Source organism: Echinops telfairi, unplaced genomic scaffold (assembly GCF_000313985.2).
Source record: "Echinops telfairi isolate 266 unplaced genomic scaffold, ASM31398v2 ScPeMD7_31;HRSCAF=116, whole genome shotgun sequence".
In the NCBI taxonomy this organism is placed as follows: Eukaryota; Metazoa; Chordata; class Mammalia; order Afrosoricida; family Tenrecidae; genus Echinops; species Echinops telfairi.
This window is the reverse complement of record NW_022103928.1, coordinates 4,136,961-4,147,184: the sequence shown is the minus strand read 5'-3', so window position 1 is coordinate 4,147,184 and position 10,224 is coordinate 4,136,961.

The window sequence follows — 10,224 nt, the reverse complement described above, 5'->3', positions numbered from 1 at the left end:
AGAAGCAGAACATTTGATTAAGCTGACCTTTACACAAGCTTGGGGTCATCCTATTTGCTTCTGTTCTTATTACAAACCTAGAACAATTTCACCCAGAACAATTCCAACTTCCTTATCACCCAGAGCAATTTCAACTTCCTTATGCATAGTTCCCATAAGAATAATGCAAATGTAAAAACAGCAGAGAAACATCTGTAGAGTGCCAAGAAAAAATGCCAACACAGACCATTTGTGTTAGGCTCTCCTGAATGCCTAGTGACCCCAGGCACAACAAAATGAGACACGACTGAGTCCTGGGCCAGCTGCTATAAACATGACATATATATGTATATATAAACATATAAACATAATATATACATAAACATATAAGCCCATTGTTGCTGCCACAGTTAATCCATCCCACTGAGAGTCTTCCTCTTTTTTCACTGACGTTCTATTTTAACACGCATGATATCCTTTCCAGAGATTGATCTCCCATGATAACATGTCCCAAATACATGAGAACAATTCTGGTCATCCTTGATTCTAAGGAGCCTTCTGGCTATACTTCGTCCAAGACACATTGTTTTATTCTCTGGCAGCCCATGATACTTTCAAATTATTTTGTGGGGAGCAGAGGACAGGAAGAGAGTGTATACAGATGAATCCTTTCTTCTCATGTATTAAGGAGCCTGGCAGGCTGGGTTTCTGGCTTGGAGGGAGACCACCCTTGTGTGTTGGAGGGGAGTCCCAATCACACTCATAATTAATATTGCTCCTCACTACACCCTCCCTAACAGTGCTTCCTTAAAGTTACCTCTTACAAGCACATGACTGAATACTATATAGCCAGCAGCTTTAACTATAGAAGCAGACATACTTTTGTTCTCTCTTCCCACTGTGTCATCCAAACTTCATACGTCCCCTAAGGCAGGTATTAGATTTCTTTACCTGTGAGCTCAGGGGCCTTAATGTAGATACCACTTAGTTTGTGATCATGTAACGACTGACTATTCATGCTTTATGGCCACCTATAAATGTCCCAAGATAGTAAATATTTACTCTCTTCTTCCAGTTGTAAGAACCCCCAATAAAATGATCTTTTAATAAAAAAAATTTTTAAGAGGGGCTGAGGTGAGCATGCTGTCATGAAATGTGTCTGACTCCCTCGTTGTATTCTCTCTTATCTTTCCTATCCTCTGTGACTTTACTGTAAACTTTATATATTATTGCCATACAGTTGTGCCTACTGGCCCTTCAGTTGTTGGAGGGTGGTTTCCTCTGACAAATGGCACCCCAAGCAGGGAGATTAGGAAAAGAACTCTCTTGAGTTATACCCCATGTAACCATTGTATGGACTCACTGGACAGAGGGGATGTATTGGGGAACTTTGAGTGTTTTTAGTCTGAGTGAGATACAGATCAGGAGAAGAGCAAAGATACAGATTACTGTATCATCACTCTTAGCCACCTCTTGAAGAATCAAAATGTAATGGTAAGGAATAAAAAGATGAAAGAATTTCTTTGAGTGGTAAATAAATTTAATCCTTCTTTTCCAGAGTCAGGAACCTTTGATATGGATATCTGGGACACAGGAGCTATTAACCTAAGAAAGGCTCCCAGAGAAGGACAGAGTATACCTATGGAAACCTGGGCTCTGTAGAGGCAGATTAAAACAATTCTGGAACCTCTGCATGGAGAGAAAGCAAAGAAACAAAACCAGCAGAGTACTGAGAAGTCGGAGGTGAGCTATCCATATTTAAAGAGCTATCAAAGCAGTGAGAAGCTTGTGAACTATCTAAATTTAAATCTGAGAAAGGCAGTCAGAATGAATATCAGACAGCTAAACAGATTTTAGTCAGAGCTGAGAAAACTAAGCCTGAATCAGAAGGGGGCATCTTAGTAAGACATCTGACTCCCCTCTCCCCCAACCAGAATACAGTGTAGAAAATCCTAGGGATTATAAAACAATAAAGCAATCTGGTGCAGGCAGTAAGGATGAGGAGATTAGCCCCAAGGAAATGTGACCTGAGAGAACCCACACAGAAGATGAGGTTCAGGAAGTGAAGCTTAGCAATATACCAATCAAGAAAACCAATGCAGAAAATAAAGGCAGAGAGGCAAAGTGCAGAAAGGCACATTTGCTTTTACAGGTAGAAAAAGGTATAGCACAGGAAGGAGCTTTAGAAATTAAGATGGTTTTACCTGTCTGACCCACAACACCCACAAGTTGTTCAGAACATCATCACAGTGTGTTCCCCTTTAAGCTGTTTAGATCTCCAGCAACTGGTCTCTAATTATAACCCAGACTCCCTTTTTGTAGCTAGCATGATAAGGTCTTTTTCAGAGTCTAAATGCTGGATCCAGAGTCTAAATGTTGGATCCATGCTGACTGGAGATCTTTGACAAAATAATGCCTCTCTCCTTCAGACTTCTTACAGTACCAAATCCAGTGAACTGAAACTGATGAGACACAGGCTCACTGGAATGCAGAGAGGGGTATCCCCATAAGGATAGATCAGTTAATGGGAAATGGTAATTTCATCACAGTGGACGTGCAATTGCAGGTTATTGAACACATGTCCTCACAGATATGCAGCGTTTGTGTGCGGGCTTGGGTAAAAATAATACCAGCAGAAGAGAAATGGCCAAGTTCCACCGCTATATGACAGTTGAATGATGAGTTCTATATAGACTCTGTGACCTGATTATAGGATGCTGTTAGCAAAAATGCAAATAGCATGCAAGCAGCAGAAAATCTCACTCTTATGTTCACCTCTGAAAATGCAAACCCCTCCTGTCAATCTTCAATCCACCCATTCAAGGAGCACTGCGTCCTCCTCGATTATCTCAGAATATGCAAGGATGCAGGGATGGATGAATACCAGGCGGACCTCTGAGCCACTGCTAGGGCCAATTTCATCAAACCATCATAGCCACTGCTATGACCAACTACACAAAGTCCTCTATGACTTTACTATAATCTTCATATATTATTGTCATACAATTGTACCCACTGGTCCTTCGGTTGTTGACTGGTTTTGACATTCTTTCAACATTGAAAGAATGGAGCACTATACACATCAAAATTATATTTTACAGTAATGATGAAATAGTGCTGTACATTAAAAAGAATATGCCATTCAAGATTTTCATTACAAGTAATGTTAAAGGTTACAATAAAAGATACCAATTGAAAATATAGCTCTACATAGAATAATAAAGGGTACTAGAAATTGGAGCAACATAGTGAGAGATATATTAGAGGGATTTGAATAGTTCATGGAAAAATTCCATTATCTTTTCATTCAGTTTCTCCATGAAATTCTGAAAACCATTATTATTATTATTTTTGTTTGTTTGTTTTTAGTTGCGTTAAGTAGGCTCTGACTCAAAGTGACCTTAATAGAACAGAAAATTATGTTGCCCAGTCTTGATCTCTCTTCATGATCACTGGTATATTTGAGTCCATGTTTGAAACCATTGTCTCAGTCCATGTCATTGATGCTCTCCCTCATTTCATTGTTTTTTTTTAAATGGATAAGCCAGACTGGATTCAAGCAATTGGATTTTTCAGATGATGTGTCCAAAGTAAACTCACTCTACTCTCACGCTCCTCATTTCTAAGGAAAGTTCTAATTGTTTTTCTTCTCAGATTGATTGATTTGTTAATTTGACAGTTCAGGATCTATTCCTTATTAATAACCACAATCACAGTTCAAGTATATTCACTGTTTTCTTGTGCCTTTCTTATTATATATTTTTTGAGTACATATGTTATTATCATTAGATGACAGCAAGTTGGTTGTGACTCATAGTGACCCTATGTCCAACAGAAGTAAACAATGCTCCGTCCTGGTTCATCCTCACAATTGGTGCTATGGTGGAGCCTGTTAATGCAGCCACTGTGTCAATATATCTTGTTCAGGGTTTTAATATTTTTCTCCCCTTCCACAAGCACAATGCCCATTTCCAGGAACTTCACTCTTCTCTGATAATAGGTGTAAGGGACAAGGTCTTCCCATCCTGGCTTCTTTCAAGACAGAAGTTTTTGTTATCTTGGCAGTCCATTGGACTTTCAATAATCTTCACCAGTCTTATAATTCATGTGTACCATCTTCCTTCCATTTTCCGTATTTATTGCCCAACTTCCACATGCATTTGAGGCAATTAAAACTATCATACCTTGAGCCAGGTTCATCTTAGTGCTCAAAGTGACGTCTTTGTTTTTCAATTCTTTAAATCAGTGGTTCTCAACCTTCTTAGTGCTGTCACCCCTTTAATACAGTTCCTCATGTTGTGGTGACCCCCAACCGTAAAATTATTTTTGTTGCTATTCAGAACTGTCATTTTGCTACTGTTATGAATTGGGCAACCCCTGTAAAAGGGCCGTTCGACACCCAAAGGGGTTGCGACCCACAGGTTGAGAACCCCTGCTTTTAAATAGAACATGTACAGCAGATTTGCCCAATGCCACACATGGTTTGATTTCTTGATCACTGCTTCTATGAGCATTGATAGTGAATCCAAGCAAGATAGAATCTTTGACAACTTCAATATTTTGATAACTTCAATCTTTGTTGATCATGATAGTATCTATTTAGTCCATTTTGAAGATTTTGCCTTGTTTACATTGAGTTGCAATACATACTGAAGGGTGAAGCCTTTGGTCTTCATCAGCAAGTGTTTCAAGTCCTCCTCACATTCAAGAAGTAAGGTTGTACCTCGTCCAATTCTGATGCTGACACTGTGCTCTGGTTTATATAGTTCAGCTTCTGAGACTATTTTCTCAGCATCCAGATTGAATAAGTATGGTGAAAGGATACAGTTCAGAGACACACCTTTCCTGATTTTTAAACCACACCATATTTACTTATTCTGTCTGAATGATTGCCTCTTGGTCAATTTACACGTTCTGAATGCTAAATAAATATTCTGAAATTCCCAATTTTCACAATGTTATGAATAATTTCTTAAGATCCACACAGTGATCCCACTGTGTGTCTTTGTATAGTCCATACATGCAAGTACACATCTTGCTGATATTCTTTACTTTCAGTCAAGAGCCATCTGACATCAGCAATGACATCACTTGTTTCATAGTTTCTTCTGAAAATGGCTGCTCCCTGTCAATGTACTGCTGCTACCATTTTCAACAAAATTTTACTTGCCTAAAATTAAAAATTCTGACCATATCAAGTATTGGCATGGATGTGCAACAAAAAAATGCTCATATACAGATGATGGATAATTTGATATGGTATCATCATTTTGAAAAAATACATTCTATGTGGGTTTACCATTAGGTCAAATGAATGTTGATAAAAATCAACAACAAATAATAAGTGGGCTGCATTTTTCAAAGTGGTGTAAACTTTCATTCTGCTAATGACTAAAAATGTTAAATGCCTTTTCATGTGTTTATTATTTTCACCCATATATCTTCTTATGTGAAATGTCTCTTCAAATCTTTGGCTCATTTTTATTGGGCTATTTGGTTTCTTGTTACTGATTTTGAAATTATGTATATGCATATATATATGCAATGTGCAAATATTTATAAACTATTTTATTGAAAATGTGTTCCCCCAATCAGTACTGTCTTCCCATATTTATGTAACATCTTTCAAAGTGAAGAATTCTTAAATTTTGATGAAATCCAAGGTACATTTTTTTGTAGATCATGCATTTTGTGTTGCATATCACAGATCTTTGCTTACACCAAGAACATAACTTTTTCCTATGTTTCTTTTAGAAGTGTTAAATTGTTAGCTGTATATACAGGTAATTTTATATTGCATTTTAAGTTAATTTTCCTAGGTGAAAACATTTTTTTACTTGCATCTGATATTTAAGGTATTATTTGATAATTAACCCATTCTACTTGGCTACACTTCTAATTAACCCAACTGTAAGAAATCTGTGTTTGCAACTTCCAGTTGGTTGGCCAGGTAGTTGTCTTTCAAATTTCTTGCCTTACACAAATGAGTGCTTCCAGTGCTTCATCAGCTTCTTGAAACATACCATTTGATACTCCATCAATTGCTGGAGTTTTATGTGTTTGTTGATGTCTTTAGTGCAGCTTGGACTTCTTCCTTCAATATATTCTTGATCATATACTATCTTGGTTGAATGTAAATATATTCAATATGTGTGTTGGTATAGTGACTGTGATCTTTCCTTTCTGTCTGTCCTTTCAATGACCCATTTTTTATGTCATCCCACTCAATAGATTTTCTAACAGTATTCATCGCGTCCAATCTGTTCTTGAGATGTCCTGTAACTTTAGGTAGGATGTATTTAAGGCCTTATTTTGGCTCTTGTGGACACTTGCTTTATTGCTATGCAATTTCCATCTGAACTTACACATGAGCAATTGATGGTGTGTTCCACTTTCAGTCCCTGTCTGCTGATATTGAACTTCTCCACTGTCTCTTCCCACAGTTGTTGTCAGTAGGATTTCTGTGTATTCCATTTAGCCATGTCCCCATGTATACTCATTTATGTTGTTGAAAAGGTTTATTTGCAGCAAAGAATTCATTGGTATTGAAATAATAGATATGTGATCTCCAGTTTTGATTATAATATCAATTCCATATTGTCCAACTATTCCTTCCTCTTTGTTTCCAACTCTAGCATTCCAATCATCAATAATCATCAATACATCTTGACTGCATATTTGTTGAATTTCAGACTGAAGAAGTTGGTATAGAATTCATCAATTTCTTTATCACTAGCTGTAGTGGTTGGTGTATAAATTTTCACTAGCTGTAATGGTTGGTATGCAAATTTGAGTAATAGTTGTATTAACTGGATTTCTTTAAATGAGTTGGATTTATAATTTCTTTATGTAATACATAATATTTTTAATATTGTGAAATATTATATACCAATATATAAATGTATAAATATTATTTATGAAATTATATAAAATTGACTAGATTTAATTCTATAAATTGCATAAATTTACATATAAATTAAATAATAAATATAAAGTTACAATAGATAATATAATATAAGGTTATTTTATATATATATATATATATACTTTTGGATGTGAGGGGCTCATTCTCTGGCATTATACCTGACAATGTTCTTCTATCCATGGGATTTTCAGTATACTTGAGATATTCTTCTGTTACTTTTGAATTTTTAAGTGGTTAATTCACAAGAAGTAGGCAGCATATATCTTCTTTATAGTTCTTAATCCAGATGTTTCACTGAAACCTTTCACCCTGGTGACCTTGCTGGTATTTGAAATACTGGTGATATAACTTTTCACATTACAGAGAGATGCAGGTCAGTGCAGTAATAAAACCTGACAAAGAAGTGGTGGTTCATGCACATGAGGCAATAGGAAATATCATGGCTTAAGTCAGGCACACATTAAGCATCAAAGGGACAGCTTTGGTTTTTAAAACTTTAAGGAAGTCTTTTGCAACAGATTTTCTCTCTGCTATAAGTTAATTGAATTTTTAAATTTCCTTTTCCATGATATTTATTGCTGATCAAAATACAATTAAATCATTGACAGCATCTATTTTTTCCTCTTATTATCATGATGCTATTTACAGAATATTGCTTCATTATTTAAACTTCTTTAAATGATAGAATATCTATAATAAAAATATACTTATTTTACACCATACAAAATCACTAACTCAAGATGATTTATAGGATTATTAATCTTCCAGAAGCAAATATAGAAGAAAAGCTTTTCATCTTGGATTGGCTAAAGATATCTTATCTATAACATCAAAAGTATGACTTATTCACAAGAATGAATTGTCAACTGGACTTCATCAGAATTTAAAAGTCTTCCCCTTAAAAGACACTATAAAGATAACTAAAAGACAAGCCACGGAGCTTGGTAAAGTATTTTCAAATCATGTTTCATAAAGGACTTGCACATAGAAGTCCACAGCTGATTCTCCTTCATCCTGGTACGTAGGCTCCATAAAATCACCATGAACACTGAATCGTTTTTCCTGTAAAGAGTTACATTCTTGTGATCATCTAGTCATATGTTCTATACCGCACCCATCCCCAAACCCACGGCCATCGAACCATTCTCACTAAAAGCAACCCGACAGGGCAGAGCAGAACTGCTCCATAGGGTTTCTCAGATTTTAAATCTTTTCAGGAGCAGATAGCACCATTTTTCTTCCATGAAGAAGCGTATGGGTTTGAACCACTGACCTTGTGATTAGCAGCTCAATGGTTAAGCCACACAATAGAAATCAATACCAGAGTTGTGTTAAGCTGGACTCTCTAGAGAAGTAAAACCAATCACACACACACACACACACACACACACACACACACACACACACACAGAAAGACATTTACATAAAAAGAGGGTGGCCCACACCATTGCAGAAGTGATCAAGCTCAAGTTTGTGGGACAAATGCTTTGCAGGAGGCCCTTTGCTACTCATACAGATGCTGAGCTGATGAACCAGGAAGCAGGATGGTGGAGGCTGTGTGGGATGAATCCAAGGTCAATGAGTAACATGACGGGCCACTAACAATTCCTGGGGTTGGCAGACAACATGACAACCCACCAGCTCAAGTCCCAAGAAGCCAGATTTAGGATCCAGTCCAGCAGGAAGAATGAAAGGGATTTCTACACATTGCTAATTATATATATATTATTCAGGCCATACCTCTAAGCCAACATCACAAGGTTCTGACCGGAGTCACAAGGGGTTGCACTCACCTTAATCTTCCCACAACTGCTTAGTTCTTTATAGACATCCTTCACGGAGTCATTTACATTATGTTAGGTCACATCACGTGAGAGGCCTCAACTGCCAAACTGCTGAGCTTCCTGGCTCAGCCAAGTTGACACAAAACTTAACAATGACAAAAAACAAACTCACTGATATTGATCGAAGTGATTCTATTTCATACCAAATACACCAAACTAACTGCCATTGAGTTTACTCTGACTCATAGAAATCCTATAGGACAGAGTAGAACTGCTCTTAAGGGTTTTGAGCTTATAAATCTTTCTTTTTAAGTCATTGTATTAGGGACTCTTATAGCTTTTATCACATTCCATCCATCCATCCATTGTGTCAAGCACAATTGTACTTATGGTAAGTTGCCATCATAATTTTCAAAACATTTTCTTTCTACTTTAGCTTTGGTATCAGCTCATCATTTTCCCCCTCCCTCCCTCATGAGCCCTTGATAATTTATAAATTAGTATTTTTTTTGTGTCTTACACTGACCACTGTCTCCCTTCACCCATTTTTCTGTTGTTTGTCACCATGAGGGGTAAGCTATAGGTTGATCATTGTGATTGGTTCCCTCTTTCTCCTCCCACTTTCCCCTACCCTCCTGATATCACTATTCTCATTAGTAGTCCTGAGGTGTTTATCTGTCCTGGATTCCCTGAGGCTGTAAATCTTAACTAAAGCAGAAAACCTCACCGTTCTTTCATAGAATGGCTGGTGGTTAAGAACTGTTGTCTTTCAGTTTTTAGCTGAACTCTTAGTCCACCATGCCAACAGGGCTCCTTATTCTGTCCTCTTTTGGATAGAATAAGTGGCCTTTTATAAGGTTCCTGAGACTATAAAACTTTATAGTAGCAGATAGACTAATCTTTCATCCCTGGAGTGGCTAGTGAGTTTGAAACACTGACTTTATAGTTATCAGACCAAAGCCTAACCCATTTCACCATAGGGCTATTTTGTACAGTGCAGTAACACAAATAAAACTGGGATGGGAGTGAGTTCATTAAACAAAGATAAAGCATTCACATTTCATAAAAGAATTAACTAAAATCTAACTGTCATAGAGCCCAGGGTGTGTCACTGAGCAGCACACTGTGAGGTTAAATCTCTGGGCCTTGATTTGTCCAATGAATACCAAGAGAGAGGTGGGAAGACATTGAAAACCTACTATTTTCATATAACACTTAGCATATTAAAAAAATCGTTTGCAGCTCTCTGACCTGCATATCGGTCTCATGTGCAAGTTAGACATGCTTTATGTCATACCACCTTTCAAACTATGTAAGCTAGGTAGCACCAGCAGAGAAGAATTTAAATGTTTCCTAATCTGGGTAATATGACTATATGTCTCATTGTTTTTCAACCTCACAACAATATTGCGTAGGATGCTGTTTGTTTCTTAAACTCATTATCTTGACATATATCCACATAATTAGCTGCTCTTTATCTTTGCCATAACTTAGTAATCCACAACAGATATTGTCCTTTCAAGAGTGGATTCATGC